This window comes from Macaca nemestrina, chromosome 9 (assembly GCF_043159975.1).
Source record: "Macaca nemestrina isolate mMacNem1 chromosome 9, mMacNem.hap1, whole genome shotgun sequence".
Classification (NCBI taxonomy): Eukaryota; Metazoa; Chordata; class Mammalia; order Primates; family Cercopithecidae; genus Macaca; species Macaca nemestrina.
In genome coordinates, this window is record NC_092133.1 from 89,638,747 (window position 1) to 89,654,110 (window position 15,364).

The following is a 15,364-nucleotide window of genomic DNA, read 5'->3' on the forward strand; positions in this document are numbered from 1 at the left end:
AATAAAAATAAGATTGCCGGGTGCGGTGGCTAATGCCTGGAATCCCAGCACTTTGGGAGGCCAAGGAGGGCAGATCACCTAAGGTCAGGAGTTCAGCCTGGCCAACATGGTGAAACCCTGTCTCTACTAAAAATACAAAAATTAGTTGGGCGTGGTGCCGGGCGCCTGTAATCCCAGCTACTCAGGAAACTGAGACAGGGAGAATTGCTTGAATCTAAGAGGCGGAGGTTGCAGTGAGCCAAGATTGCACCACTGCACTCTAGCCTGGGTGACAGAGTGAGACTCCGTCTCAAAAATAAATAAATAAATAAATGAAAATAAAAATGAAAAAGAAAATGTTGTCATATGCTGCAACATGGATGAATGTTGACAATATTATGTTAAGTGAAGTAAACCAGTAATGGACAAATATTGCGTGATTCCACTTATATGAAAATCTAAAGTAGTCAAATTCACGTAAACAGAAGAGTAGAATGGTGGTTGCTAGAGGCTGGGGTAAGGAGGAATGGGAAGTTGTTTAGTGGATAGAGAGTTTCAGATTTGCAAGATGAAAATGTTCTGGAGATCTGTTTCACAACAATGTAAGTCTACTTAAGATTGAACTGTACACTTTTAAAAGGTTAATTGGCAAGTTTTGTTATTTGTTACCCAGGCTGGAGTGCAGTGGAGACATCTCAGCTCACTGCAGCCTTTGCCTGCCTGGCTCAAGCAGTTCTCCCGCCTCAGCCTCCAGAGTAGCTGGGATTACAGGCGCCCGCCACCATGCCTGGCTAATTTTTTACATTTTTAGTAGAGGCAGGCTTTTTGGCATGTTGGCCAGACTGATCTCGAACTCCTGGCCTCAGGTAATCCGCCCACCTCGGCCTCCCAAAGTGCTGGGATTACAGGTGTGAGCCACTACGTCCTGCCTATATTTCTAATCAGAAGAGTTTAAGGACAGGCACAGTGGCTCACGCCTGTAATCCCAGCACTTTGGGAGTCTGAGGTGGTAGGATCACCTGAGATCAGCAGTTTGAGACCAGCCTGGTCAACGTTGTGAAACCCTATCTGTACCAAAAAATACAAAAATTAGCCCAGCATGGTAATGCCTGCCTGTAGTCCCAGCTACTTGGGAGGCTGATGTGGGAGAATCTCTTGAATCCGGGAGGCAGAGGCAGCAGTGAGCTGAGATTGCGCCACTGCACTCCAGCCTGGGCAACAGAGTGAGACTCTGTCTCAAAAAAAAAAAAGAAACAGAAGACTACCCTCATATTTATGGTCCTTTGTGTAGTTTTTCTTCATGGCTCCCTCCTTTGCCCTAGGGTAACCACTGTCTTCAACTTTATGCTTGTCACTTAAGTTGCCTTTCTTTATAATTTGACTAAAATTGTTTGTATCCCAAGAAAAAGACATACTGAGTAGTTTTGCATGACCTTGGACTCTTTTTTTTTTTTTTTTTTTTTGAGACAGTCGCTCTGTTGCCTAGGCTGGAGTGCAGTTGTGTGATCATAGCTCACTGTAGCCTCGATCTCCTTGGCTCCAGAGATCCTCCCACCTTAGCCTCCCAAGTAGCTGGGATCACAGATATATGCCACCACACCGGGCTACATTTTTTTTTTTTTTGGTGGAGACAGGGTCTCCCTGTATTGCCCAGGCTGATCTTGAACTCCTGGGCTTAAGCAATCCTTCCACCTCAGCCTCTCAAAGTGCAGGTATTACAGGTGTGAGCCAGGCTGCTCTCAAACTCCTAACCTCAAGTGATCCACCTGGCTTGGCCCCCAAAGTGCTGGGATTATAGGCATGAGCCACCACACCAGACCAGTTTGCCTTTTTTTTTGTTTGTTTTTTGAGACGGAGTCTTGCTTCTTCGCCCAGGCTGGAGTGCAGTGGCAGGATCTCGGCTCACCGCAACCTCCGCCTCCCACGTTCAACTTCTGCCTCCAGGGTTCAAGCAATTCTCCTGTCTCAGCCTCCCAACTAGCTGGGACTATAGGCGCCTGCCACCGTGCCTGGCTAATTTTTTGTATTTTTAGTAGAGATGGGGTTTTACCTTGTTGGTCAGGTTGGTCTCGAACTCCTGACCTCAGGTGATCCACCCGCCTCGGCCTCCTGAAGTGCTGGGATTACAGGCATGAGCCATCGCACCCAGCCAATTTTTGTAGAGACAGGGTTTTGCCATGTTGCCCAGGCTAGTGTTTAACTCCTGAATTTGAGCCGTCCGCCTGCCTTTATTATGAGTGCTGAGATTACAGGCGTGAGCCACTGTGCCACACCGAGCCTTCTCTTGCCTTTTCTTTTGCTCTCATGCTCTTTTTTTTTTTTTTTTTTTGAGGCAGGGTCTCACTCCATCACCCAGGCAGGAGTTGCAGTGGTACGATCTCAGCTCAGTGCAACCCCCCTGCCTCCTGGGTTCAAGTGATTCTCCTGCCTCAGCCTCCTGAGTAACTTGGATTATAGGTGCATGCCACTGTGCCTGGCTAATTTTTGTATTTCTGATTGAGACAGGATTTCACCATGTTGGCCAGGCATGTCCTGAACTCCTGACCTCAAGTGATCCACCCTCATCGGCCTACCAAAGTTCTGGGATTACAGGTGTGAGCCGCCATGCCTGGCCTTCCCCTGCCTTTGCATATACATTTTAGAATGAGGTTTATAAAATATCTTGCTGTGGTTGGTCACATAGGCTTATGCCTGTAATCTGAGTGCTTTGGGAGGTAGAGGCAGGAAAATCAAAGTCAGCAGTTCAAGACCAGTCTGGGCAATGTAGCTAACCCTGTCTGTATGAAAAAAAATTTTAATTTAGCTGGATGTGGTGGCACATGCCTGTAATCCTAGCTACTTGGGACATTGAGGTGTGAGGATTGCTTGAGCTCAGAAGTTTGAGGTTATAGTGAGCTATGATAATGCCACTACACTGTACCCTAGCCTGGGCTACAGAGGGAGACCGTGTCTCAAAAAAAAAAAAAAAACAACTCTGCTGTGAATTTGATAGGAAAAATGTTACATTTATATATTGTTTTGGAATTTTGGAGAGCATTGACGTCTTTATTATCTTGAGTCTTTTAATGCATTAATATATTACATCTCTTCATTTGCTTAGATTTTCCTGAATTTATTTTGTAAGCATTTTGTAGTATTCAGGGTATAAGTTGTGTTCAGCATACAAGTCTGATATGTATTTGTTAGATTTATAGCTAAGTGTGCTTGCTTCGGCAGCACATATACTAAAATTGGAATGATAGATTAGCAATTTAAAGTATTTTTAAAATTTATAGCTTAGTAATTTTTTCAGTTATTACAAATGGTGTTTTATTTTTAATTTAGGTGTCCATGTTTTATTGCTAATATATAGAAATACAGTTGATTTTTTAGTTGAGCTTATGTTCTATGACTTTCTAAACTTAGTTCTAGCCTTTTTTTTTTTTTGAAACAGAGTTTTGCTCTTGTCGCCCAGGCTGGAGTGCAATGGCACGATCTCTGCTCACTGCAACCTCTGCCTCCCGAATTCAAGCAATTCTCCTGCCTCAGCCTCCCAAGTAGCTGGGATTACAGGTACCCACCACCACACCTGGCTAGTTTTTATATTTTTAGGAGAGACGAGGTTTCGCCATGTTAGCCAGGCTGGTCTTGAACTCCTGACCTCAGGTGATCCACCCACCTTGGCCTTCCAAAGTGCTGGGATGACAGGCATGAGCTACCCTGCTCGGCCTAGTTTTTTTTTTTTGAGACAGAGTTTCGCAGGCTGGAGTGCAATGGCGTGATCTCAGCTTACCACAAGCTCCACCTCCCAGGTTCAAACGATTCTCCTGCCTCAGCCTCTTGAGTAGCTGGGGTTACAGGTATGCAGAGACAGGGTTTCCCTATGTTGGTCAAGCTGGTCTTGAACTGCCGACCTCAGGTGATCCACCTGCCTTGGCCTCCCAAAGTGCTGGGATTACAGGCGTGAGCCACTGTGTCTGGCTGGTTTTTTTGTTTTTTGTTTTTTTTGAGATGGAGTCTTGCTCTGTTGCCTAGACTGGAGTGCAATGGAGCGATCACAGCTCACTGCAACCTCCCCCTACCGGGTTCAAGCGATTCTCCTGCCTCAGCCTCCCAAGTAGCTGGGATTACAGGCACATGCCGCCGCGCCCAGCTAATTTTTGTATTTTTAGTAGAGACGAGGTTTCACCGTGTTTGCCAGGCTGGTCTCGAACTCCTGACCTCAGGTAGTCTACCTGCCTCAGCCTCCGAAAGTGCTGGGATTACAGGAGTGAGCCACCGCGCCCGGCCTGTTTTTTTTTTTTTAATCAATTTTTTTTGTAGAGATGGAAGTCTCACTATGTCTCCCAGGCTGGTCTCAAACTCCTAGTCTCAAGCAATTCCCGCGAGCTCAGCCTCCCAAAGTGTTGGGAGTACAGACATGAACCACTGCACCTAGTGGAGGAGTTGTCTTTTTGTATATTGCTTGAATTTTTTTTTTTTTTTTTTTTGAGACAGAGTGTTGCTGTCACCCAGACTGGAGTGCAATGGCACGATCTTGGCTCAGTGCAACCTCTGCCTCCCGGGTTCAAGCGATTCCTCTGCCTCAGCCTCCCGAGTAGCTGGGACTACAGGTGTGCACCACCACGCCCGGCTAATTTTTTGTATTTTTAGTAGAGACGGGGTTTCACCATGTTAGCCAGGATGGTCTCCATCTCCTGACCTTGTGATCCGCCCATCTCAGCCTCCCAAAGTGCTGAGATTACAGGCATGAGCCACCGTGCCCGGCCTTTAAAAGTTTTCTAACAAAGCTCCTTCTCTCCTTGTCCTTTGGCTAGAAAGCGACGGCTCTCCTTAGGCTTTTAAAATCTGTACCCATTGATGTTTTCAGGTTGCTGGCTTCTCTAACATCTAGTCTGGAATATATGAGACAAAAAGAATACCCAGCGAACCTAGCACCGTGTCATTCTTTGAGTTCCAAGATCCCGTGCTGATCTGCCATTTTCTACCTTTCAGTCCGTATCATGTTTATTTATATATACAATTTCCAGGGTGTTTAGCTTTACTTAATGGGAGGAGTATGAAGCAGTACCCTAAACTGGAAGTGTTGCTTTCATTTTTGAAAGACATTTTTGTTGCCGGGTGTGGTGGCTCACACCTGTAATCCCAGCACTTTGGGAGGCCCAGGTGGGCGGATCACGAGATCAGGAGATTGAGACCATCCTGGCTAACAGGGTGAAACCCTGTCTCTACTAAAAGTACAAAAAATTAGCTGGGTGTGGTGGCGGGCACCTGTAGTCCCAGCTACTGGGGAGGCTGAGGCAGGAGAATGGCGTGAACCCAGGAGGTAGAGCTTGCAGTGAGCCGAGATCATGCCACTGCACTCCAGCCTGGGCAACAGAGTGAGACTCCATCTCAAAAAAAAAAAAAAAAAAAGAAAGACAATTTTGCTAATCTCTAGAATTAGATTTTGAGTTTTTCTTTCAATATTTTAAAGATTCATTCCATTGTCGTCTTTTTTTTTTTTTTTTTTTTTTTTTTTTTTTTTTTTTAAGAGATAAGGCCTCGCCATGTTGCTCAGCTGGAGTGCAGTGGCACAATCATAGATCATTGTAGCCTTGAACTCCTGGACTCTCATGTAAGCTTCCCACTGCAGCCTCCTGAGTAGCTGGGACAACAGACACTTGTCACCATGCCCAGCTATTTTTGTAGAGACCAGGTCTTACTATGTTGCCCAGGCTAGTCTTGAACTCAAGCAATCCTCTCATCTCGGCCTCCCAGTGCACTGGAATTACAGGGATGAGCCATCAGGCCCAGCTCTGATTTAAGATTTTAAAAATCACTTGTTTTAAGCAATTTGATTATTTGACATTCCCTGGTATCATTTCCTTCATGTTCCTTTGTTTAGGTTTCATTGGACTATCTTGGAATTATAGGTTTACAGGTTGTTGTTTTTTGTTTGTTTTTGAGATTGGGTTTCACGCTGTCACCCAGGCTGGAGTGGCATGATCTCAGCTCACTCTGCCTCAGGGCTCAGGTCAGCCTGTCATCTCAGCATCCCAAGTAGCTGGGACCACAGGCGCACACCACCACTCCAGGCTAATTTTTTTATGTTTTTGGTAGAGATTGGGTTTCACCATGTTGCCCAAGCTGGTCTTGAACTCCTGAACTCAAGTGATCCCCCTGCCTCAGCCTCCCAGGCAGTGTTGGGATTACAGGTGTGAGCCACTGCACCTGGCCTTAGATTTATGGGTTTTTATTTTAAGGGTGGAAAGATTTAGGCCATCATCTCTTCGAATATTTTTTCTGCCCACAACCCCCCATCCTCCTTCCAGTTATGTGTATCTTAGGCTGCTTTATTTATTTATTTTTTTTTATTTTTATTTTTTTTTGGAGATGGAGTCTCACTCTGTGGCCCAGGCTGGAGTGTGGTGGCTCGATCTCAGCTCACTGCAACCTCCGCCTCCTGGGGGGTTCAAGAGATTCTCCTGCCTCAGCCTCCCAAGTAGGATTACAGGCATGTGCCACCACGGCTGGCTAATTTTTGTATTTTTAGTAGGTACAGGGTTTCACCATACTGGCCAGGCTGGTCTCGAACTCCTGACCTCAAGTGATTCACCCGCCTCAGCCTCCCAAAGTGCTGGGATTACAGGCGTGAGCCACTGTGCCCAGCTTTCTTAGGCTGCTCTAAATCATCACATAGCTCAGTGATGTTCTTTTCATGATGTTCTTTTCATTGTTTTGGATTTTTTTTCAGAAGTGAACTTAGTTGCCTTCAAGTTCAATTATCTTTTCTTCTCTAATATCTAATCTGCTGTTCATTTCATTCAGTATATTTTTCATCTCAAACATAGTTTTCATTTTCAGAACTTTTTTTTTTTTCTTTAGAGATGAGATCTTGCTAGGTTATGCAGGCTGGTACCGAATTCCTGGGCTCAAGCAATTTTCCCACCTCAGCCTTCCAAAGTGCTGGGATTATAGGTGTGAGTCACCACGCCTGGCCCATTTTCAGAATTTTGAGTGGATGTTTTTATATCTTTCCTATACTGTAATTCTCATTGTAGGTCATGTTTTCTTGTCTGTTTGCATGCCTGGTATCTTATTGTATGTTAAGCATTGTGAATTTTACTTTTTGGATGCGGGATATTTTTGTATTCCTGTGAATCTTCTTGAGCTTTATTCTGGGATATAGTTAAGTTATCTGAAAACAGTTTGTTCTCTATGGTTTTTGTCTTTTTAGGATTATTAGGCAGGTCCAGGGCATTGCTCATTCTGGGGCGAATTATTTCTCACTGCCAGGCTAGATCTTCCTGAATACTTTACCCAGTGGACCATGAATTATGACATTTTCTTTTCTTTTCTTTTCTTTTCTTTTCTTTTCTTTTCTTTTCTTTTCTTTTCTTTTCTTTTCTTTTCTTTCCTTTCCTTTCCTTTCCTTTCCTTTCCTTTCCTTTCCTTTCCTTTCCTTTCCTTTCCTTTCCTTTCCTTTCCTTCACTTCCCTTTCCCTTTCCCTTTCCCTTTCCCTTTCCCTTTCCCTTTCCCTTCCTTCTTTTCTTGAGACAAAGTCTCACTCTGTTGCCCAGGCTGGAGTGCAGTGGCACGATCTTAGCTCACTGCAACCTCTGCCTCCCGGGTTCAAGCGATTCTCCTGCCTCATCCTCCTGAGAGCTGGGATTACAGGCATGTGCCACTATGCCCAGCTAATTTTTGTATTTTTAGTAGAGACAGGGTTTCACTATGTTGGCCAGGCTAGTCTTGAACTCCTGACCTCACTCAAGCGATCTGCCTGCCTCGGCCTCCCAAAGTGCTGGGATTACAGGCGTGAGCCACCACGTGCAGCCTGAATTATGACATTTCTAATCTGCCTGGTAGGAACAGGCACTATTCCATGCCCTCTGTGAGCACTGGGCACTGTTTCCTCTGATCTTTTTAGATGGTTCTTTTGCCAGATGTGGGTAATGTCCTTATACTCATGTGCTGATCAATATACTGCTGAACTTTCAAGGGGTACACTGCAGGTCTCTGAGGTTTTCTGTCCATGCAGCTCTTTCTTCTCTGGTGCTGTGTTCTATGAATTCTAGCTGCCTGTGTTTCCCCAGGCTATCAAATCTATCTTTTCAACCCAAGGAATCTGCCAGGCTCTGCCTTAGTTATTTTTCCTTGTAGCACATTCTATAAACTACCCAAGTCAGTAAGCTGGGGCACTTGTAGGACTCATCTCATTTGTTTCCTATCTCTCAGGGATTCCTCTTTGTTGTCTGATGGTCAGGGTCTTGGAAACTGTTTTTATTCTTATATTTTGTCAAAAAAATTTTTTTTCAGGTGTAATCTGGTCCTTACTCAATTTGTCTTGCGCAGAAGTGGAGAATTGAAGGTGGGGCATCAAGCATTCATTTAATCTCTTATTGAATTCTAATAATAAAAGTACAGTTGACCCTTAAACAACATGGGTTTGACCTGTGTGGGTCCATGTATATGTGGACTTTTTTCTTTTTTTAAGAGACAGGGTTGGCTGGGCTCGGTGGCTCCCACCTGTAATCCCAGCACATTGGGAGGCTGAGGCGGGTGGATCACTTGAGGCCAGGAGTTTGAGACTGACGTGGTCAACATGGCGAAACCCCATCTCTACTAAAAATATAAAAAATTAGCTGGGCCTGTGGCACACACCTGTAGTCCCAGCTATCGGGAAGGCTGAGGCAGGAGAATCGCTTGAACCTTGGTGGTGGAGGTTGCAGTGAGCCAAGATCATGCCACTACACTCCAGCCTAGGTGACAGAGGAAGACCCCATTTCAAAAAAATAAATATATGAAAATAAAAAAAATGAGCTGGGCATTGTGGCGGATGCCCATAGTCCCAGGTACTGGGGAGGATGAAGCAGGAGGATCACTTGAGCCGGAGATAGAGGCTGTGGTGAGCTATGATTGCATCACTGCACTCCAGGCTGGGTGACAGAGTAAGAACCTGTCTCAAAAAAATAAAAAATATAAAAAGCCGGGCACAGAGGCTAATGCTTGTAATCTCAGCACTTTGGGAGGCTGAGGCGGGCAGATTACCTGAGGTCAGGAGTTCGAGACCAGCCTGGGCAACATGGTGAAACCCTGTCTTTACTAAAATATACAAAATTAGGGTGTAGCAGCATGTGCCTGTAATCCCAGCTACCCTGGAGGCTGAGGCAGGAGAATCGCTTGAACCTGGGAGGTGGAGGTTGCAGTGAGCCAAGATTGTGCCACTGCACTCCAGCCTCGGCAACAGAGCAAGACTCTGTCTCCAAAAAAAAAGTCAACTGTATATCTAATGGTACTGAAAACAGAGAAACCACAAGACCCTGGTATATATTGACATACACAAGTCACAGAGAATAGAAATGTACTGGATGTTGAAGCACAGTGATGCGTATATTATTAGTCAAGTCAGCTCACTATTTAAAGCTAATTTCATAGGAAAATTCTACTTAATTCAGTCTAACATTATGTAAGTAACCAAGGAACAGTTAACAGCTGTGTTACAGAAGTGGAACTGTGCGCTTGTGAAATCAGTATTTAAAAAAAATTCCTTTTCAGTATTTTGTAATGCTTCAACATGTATTTTGAGCTTATTTCTGTTTATGTTGTTGTAATGTTCCTCAGCAGTTAACATCTATTGAAGCTTTTTTTTGTTTGTTTGTTTTAATGAGACTGAGTCTCACTCTGTTGCCCAGTCTGGAGTGCAGTGGCACAATTTCAGCTCACTGTAACTTCCACCTCCTGGGTTCAAGTGATTTTCCTGCCTCAGCCTCCCAAGTAGCTCAGATTACAGGCACCCGCCACCACGCCTGGCTAATTTTTATATTATTAGTAGAGATGGGGTTTCCCCATTTTGGCCAGACTGGTCTCAAACTCCTGACCTCAGGTGATCCACCTGCCTCGGCCTCCCAAAGTGCTGTGATTACAGGTGTGAGCCACTATGCCAGGCCTGAATGTTAACTTTTAATTTTAATCTAAGTTTTAATTTAAATACTGATACTTGATTCGGTTATTGGAAAACTTTTTTTTTTTTTTTTTGAGACGTAGTTTTGCTCTTTTTGCCCGGGCTGGAGTGCAATGGCGTGATCTTGGCTCACTGCAACCTCCACCTCTCGGGTTCAAGTGATTCTCCTGCATCAGCCTCCCAAGTAGCTGGGATTTTTTTGGCATGTGCCACCACGCCCGGCTGATTTTGTGTTTTTAGTAGATACAGGGTTTCTCCATGTTGGTCAGGTTGGTCTCGAACTCCCAACCTCTGGTGATCCGTCCGACTTGGCCTCCCAAATGCTGGGATTACAGGCGTGAGCCACCAAGCCTGGCCTCTTTTTTTTTTTTTTTTTTTGAGATGGAGTCTCACTCTGTTGCCCAGGCTGGAGTGCAATGGTGAGATCACCAACCTTTGCGGAGACCTCAAAGGTTGAGGTCACCACAACCTCTGCCTCCTGGGTTCGAGTGATTCTCCTGCCTCAGCCTCATGAGTATCTGGGATTACAGGAGTGTGCTACCACACCTGGCTAGTTTTTTGTGTTTTTAGTAGAGATGGGGTTTCACCAGGTTGGCCAGGCTGGTCTCGAACTCCTGGTCTCAGGTGATCTGCCCGCCTTGGCCTCCCAAAGTGCTGGGATTATAGGTGTGAGCCACTGCATGCCCAGCCGGAAAGCTTTTAAGTGCCCAGAATAATTTGGGTATGTGAATGCCTGTTTATCCATAGTCAATTTAATAAAATCTAATTATAGATCAAGTATTTCTTTTTTTTTTTTTTTTTTGAGACGGAGTCTCATGCTGTTGCCCAGGCTGGAGTGCAGTGGCGCGATCTCGGCTCACTGCAAGCTCCGCCTCCCGGGTTCCCGCCATTCTCCTGCCTCAGCCTCCTGAGTAGCTGGGACTACAGGCGCCCGCCACCGCGCCCGGCTAATTTTTTGTATTTTTAGTAGAGACGGGGTTTCACTGTGGTCTCGATCTCCTGACCTTGTGATCCGCCCGCCTCGGCCTCCCAAAGTGCTGGGATTACAGGCTTGAGCCACCGCGCCCGGCCTAGATCAAGTATTTCTGATGAAAATTTAGCATCCAAATTTAAATGGCTGTTAAGTGTAAAATAACAGTAGATATCAACGATTTAGAAGAAAAAGAAGCCTTAACATCTCTATTTCCTTATCTCTAAAGGTGATAACACTTGCACTGTGGTGATCCTACTAGTAATACATTTGGAGCCACGTTGGAAACCTCAAAGTTTGCACCATTATTATTATTATTTTTATTATTATTATTTTTTTGAAATGGAGTTTTGCTCTTGTTGCCCAGGCTGGAGTGCAATGGCGTGATCTCGGCTCACTGCAACCTCCATCTACCAGGTTCAAGCAATTCTCCTGCCCCAGCCTCCGTAGCAGCTGGGATTACAGGCATGTGTCACCACACCCAGGTAATTTTGTATTTTTAGTAGAGATGGGGTTTCTCCACGTTGGTCAGGCTGGTCTTGAACTCCTGACATCAGGTGATACGCCCGCCTCGGCCTCCCAAAGTGCTGGGATTACAGGCGTGAGCCACTGCACCTGGCCAAAGTTTGCACCATTATTATTATTATTATCATTTTTCTTTTGAGATGGAGTTTTGCTCTTATTGCCCAGGCTGGAGTGCAGTGGCGTGATCTCGGCTCACTGCAGCCTCCATCTCTCGGGTTCAAGCAATTCTCCTGCCTCAGCCTCCTGAGTAGCTGGGATTACATGCATGGGCCACCATGCGCAGCTAATTTTGTATTTTTAGTAGAGATGGAGTTTCTCCATGTTGGTCAGGCTAGTCTCGAACTCCTGACCTCAGGTGATCCTCCCACCTCAGCTCGCAAAGTGCTGGGATTACAGGCGTGAGCCACTGCACCCGGCCAGTTTGCACCATTATGGGAGCACTTGCAGAGCCTGCCAACTGATAGTAGGGTGGAAAAGAAGAGGACAACTAGAAGAGAGTTCCTACACCACAAAGTAAACTTCGCTGGCTCTGCGAGGAGCAGGAAACCTGCATGATGAGAACAAGGACTGGGTGGCACTGCAGGAAATGCTCAATTCCAGTTTCACTTCCTGTGTTACCACTTTTTCTTTGCTGCAATTTCATCTTTGTTGGCCAATTCTCTTTTAATTTTCCATTTTTTGTATGTTCTATGTAAATGTAGTTTTTATGAACTAGAGAGTCTGACTTCATATTTGATCTTTGACTACTGACAGCTTTTAAACCCCACCTCTTCCCGCCCCTTCTGTCCCACACCTGGATGACTGATTTGAAAGCCCAGGTGCTTCCTCCTTTGGCTCTAAAGGCAAGTGCAAGCCACACAGGCTCCAGCATGTGCATTGGAGCCTTCACTTCTGCCCCACTCCTTGACCTTAATAACACCCAAAGCCAGTCTCTCCTCCCTGCTCTCAAGCCATTTTTTTTTTTCTTCTTTTTCTTTTTCTGGAGACAGGGTCTTATTGTGTCACCCAGGCTGGAGTGCAGGGCCATGATCACAGCTCACTGCAGCCTAGACCTCTGGGCTCAGGCAATCCTTCCAGCTCAGCCTCCCCAGTAGCTGGAACCATGGGGGTGTGCCACCATGCCTGGCTAATTTTTAAATTTTTTTTGTAGAGATGACGAGTGCCACTATGTTGCCCAAGCTGGTCTCAAAACTCCTGGGCTCAAGTGATCCTCTCTTGGCTTGGCCTCCCAAAATGCTGGGGTTACAGGCGTGAGCCGTTGCACCCAGACTCAAGCTATTTTTGAACCTGTTTGGGATTCATCCCTGTTCTCCCCCAGAAAGCCTCATGTGAGTCATAAGCCTTTACATATTCTCTCTGTGCGTGTGGGGCTGTCACCAGTTTTGAAAAACCAGGTTTTGGGTGGGGAATCTATCTCGTATCTTTGGGTAATATCAAAGATAAACACAGCAGACGTTAAAGTGGTGAAAACATTTTATTCAGTAACCACTGACAGTAGGGGAAAAAGCTGAGCTCCATTCTGATTTGTACAGTGATGATTGGGCTTTTTTTCTTTTTTTGATTGTTGGATATTTTATATCTGTTTTCCATTTTCTTCCCTATTTTTTTTCTTCCAAATACTCTCCACTGAATGTAGTCGATTGGTGATTTTAAAGGGGGAATGAGGGAGTATGGAGGGGTACGAGTGGGGGCTCAGTAGAGTTGTGGATATGAAAAATTACAAGGGACCAGTGTAAATGTGATGAGGCCAGCGGTGTCTGCCTGCTGGCAATGATCAAAGTTAGGATTCTGTCCTCCCACAGAGACTGGGAGACAGAGGCCTTATCTTTCCCAATCACTACATTTCAAAGCAGTGGCTCCTCGAGGAAGCAGTGTTCCTTGAGAAAGACACTTCTGAGCTGTAGGAGATACACACATGCATACACATACACAACGTGTATCACATAAACATCTCAAAGGGACAGAGGAAAGATTCATAATTGTAAGTCCTTTTTACTAAATGCTCTAAGAGAGGGCAGTCAGGGGCCTATGGTCCGATGTTGGCAAGAACAGTAAGTTACCCTGGCAGCACTGAGATTTCTCAGGCAGGCAGTTTAATGGTGGGGACTGGGGTCATCCTGGGAACACAGGCTATGCTACTAGAAACCATGCCAATTTGTCTCTCAGTGCAGAGTTTCAGATGGAGTTATGTGGGGAGAGTTCTGCAGTTCTCAGTAACCACAACATTGTATATCACTGGAAGATGAAGCCCACACAACTACAGATGTTACTGTTTCTGAGTGAGCTGAATAACAAACTTACAGTGAGCAGTCACCAACAGACAGAAGTGATGTGACTGGTTACTGATCATGACATGCATTTGTTTTTTTTGTTTTGTTTTGTTTTTTACATGCATTTGTTATTAATATAATGATGTGTAGACTGAAGAGCTAGCAGCCAAGCCTGCACTTTATGCGAAGACTCACAGTTAATATACTGTGTACTTGAAATTTGAGTTGTGTTGTTGGGGGACTGGTGTTATTAAATCATGGTGACTGAAATTCGTGTATATTAGAACTGTACAAAGCAAGGGTTGCCTGATGAGTATAATGCTCTCATGTTTTATGGGAATTTATACAGATTTAAAACAACATGAATAAATATTTGAAAGTTGTATGTTATGCACAAGGTTTGAAATAATGCAATTCTTTTAATATTTTAAAAAATTGTTAGGACTCAGATTTTCTTTTTTTTTTTTTTTTTTTTTTTTTTGAGACGGAGTCTTGCTCTGTCACCCAGGCTGGAGTTCAGTGGCCGGATCTCGGCTCACTGCAAGCTCCGCCTCCCGGGTTCACGCCATTCTCCTGCCTCAGCCTCCCGAGTAGCTGGGACTACAGGCACCTGCCACCTCACCCGGCTAGATTTTTGTATTTTTTTAGTAGAGATGGGGTTTCACCGCGTTAGCCAGGATGGTCTCGATCTCCTGACCTCGTGATCCGCCCGTCTCGGCCTCCCAAAGTGCTGGGATTACAGGCTTGAGCCACCGCGCCCGGCCTAGGACTCAGATTTTCTTTTATCTCTTCTTCTTTTTTTTTTTTTTTAGGGACGGAGTCTTGCTCTGTCGCCCAGGCTGAAGTAGAGTGCAGTGGCACGATCTCAGCTCATTGCAACCTCCACCTCCTGGGTTGAGGCAGTTCTTCTGCTCAGCCTCCTGAGTAGCTGGGAATACAGGTGCACGCCATCATGCCTGGCTCATTTTTTGTGTTTTAGTAGAGATAGGGTTTCACCATGTTGCCCAGGCTGGTCTCAAACTCCTGAGCTCAGGCAGTCCTCCCGCCTCAGCCTCCCAAAGTGGTAGGATTACAGGCGTGAGCCACTGCGCCTGGCCCTCGACTCACAGATTTTCAAAGTACTTTTGAACAGTAAGCCGAGGACAGTGTTTATTATGACTATACTGGTCTCCTTTCACTAGCTTACAAAATTTAACTCCATCACTTGTCAGTCTCCTACAAATGCCATCTATGTGCTTTGAAACTTGTGAATGATCTGCTGATTTGTGCTATTTTAATATTCAATGTTGTTGAAAGAATAGTTTTTAAACCAAGTAAGGCAAAAATTCATTTAGTGTAACAATGCTTGTGCTGTAAAACATGCTGGAAAATCGATAGCTCTGGAATAAACTTTGGATTTTTAATTAAAATTGATTTTGATGCACTCGATGCAGTTAAATTGGTAGAGACTAGTCTGAAAAGCTGAGAAAAGATAAAGCAGAATTAAAATAAAATTTCCCTTATTTGTAGAACCATGTCAAGAATGCATTCTCTCTACACCTATTCCAATGGGAACATTAGCACTTGATTATTCAGGGAGTGAATCATGCCAAGTCTTCACATACACATTGCTTCCATCACTGCTGTGCGGTGAGCCGTGACTGCGCCCCTGCACTCCAGCCTGGGCAACAGAGCCAGACCTTGTCTCAAAAAAA

The 15,364-nt window shown here is 45.0% G+C and overlaps 1 protein-coding gene across 9 annotated transcripts in view; it reads left to right on the forward strand.

Moving 5' to 3' along the window:
* LOC105486606 (zinc finger protein 487) overlaps positions 1 to 15,364 on the forward strand; it is a 46,616-nt gene that overhangs the window by 3,802 nt on the left and 27,450 nt on the right. For 2 of the 9 annotated variants that reach the window (XM_024794347.2, XM_071070063.1), the window contains exon 2: positions 11,243 to 11,360. The exons of 6 other annotated variants lie outside the window; for them this stretch is intronic. The gene's annotated coding sequence lies outside the window, so the exon portion shown is untranslated. Of the gene's footprint in view, positions 1 to 8,260; positions 8,313 to 11,242; positions 11,361 to 15,364 lie in introns of all 9 variants that reach the window. One more of the 9 variants, XM_071070062.1, reaches the window with a different exon arrangement.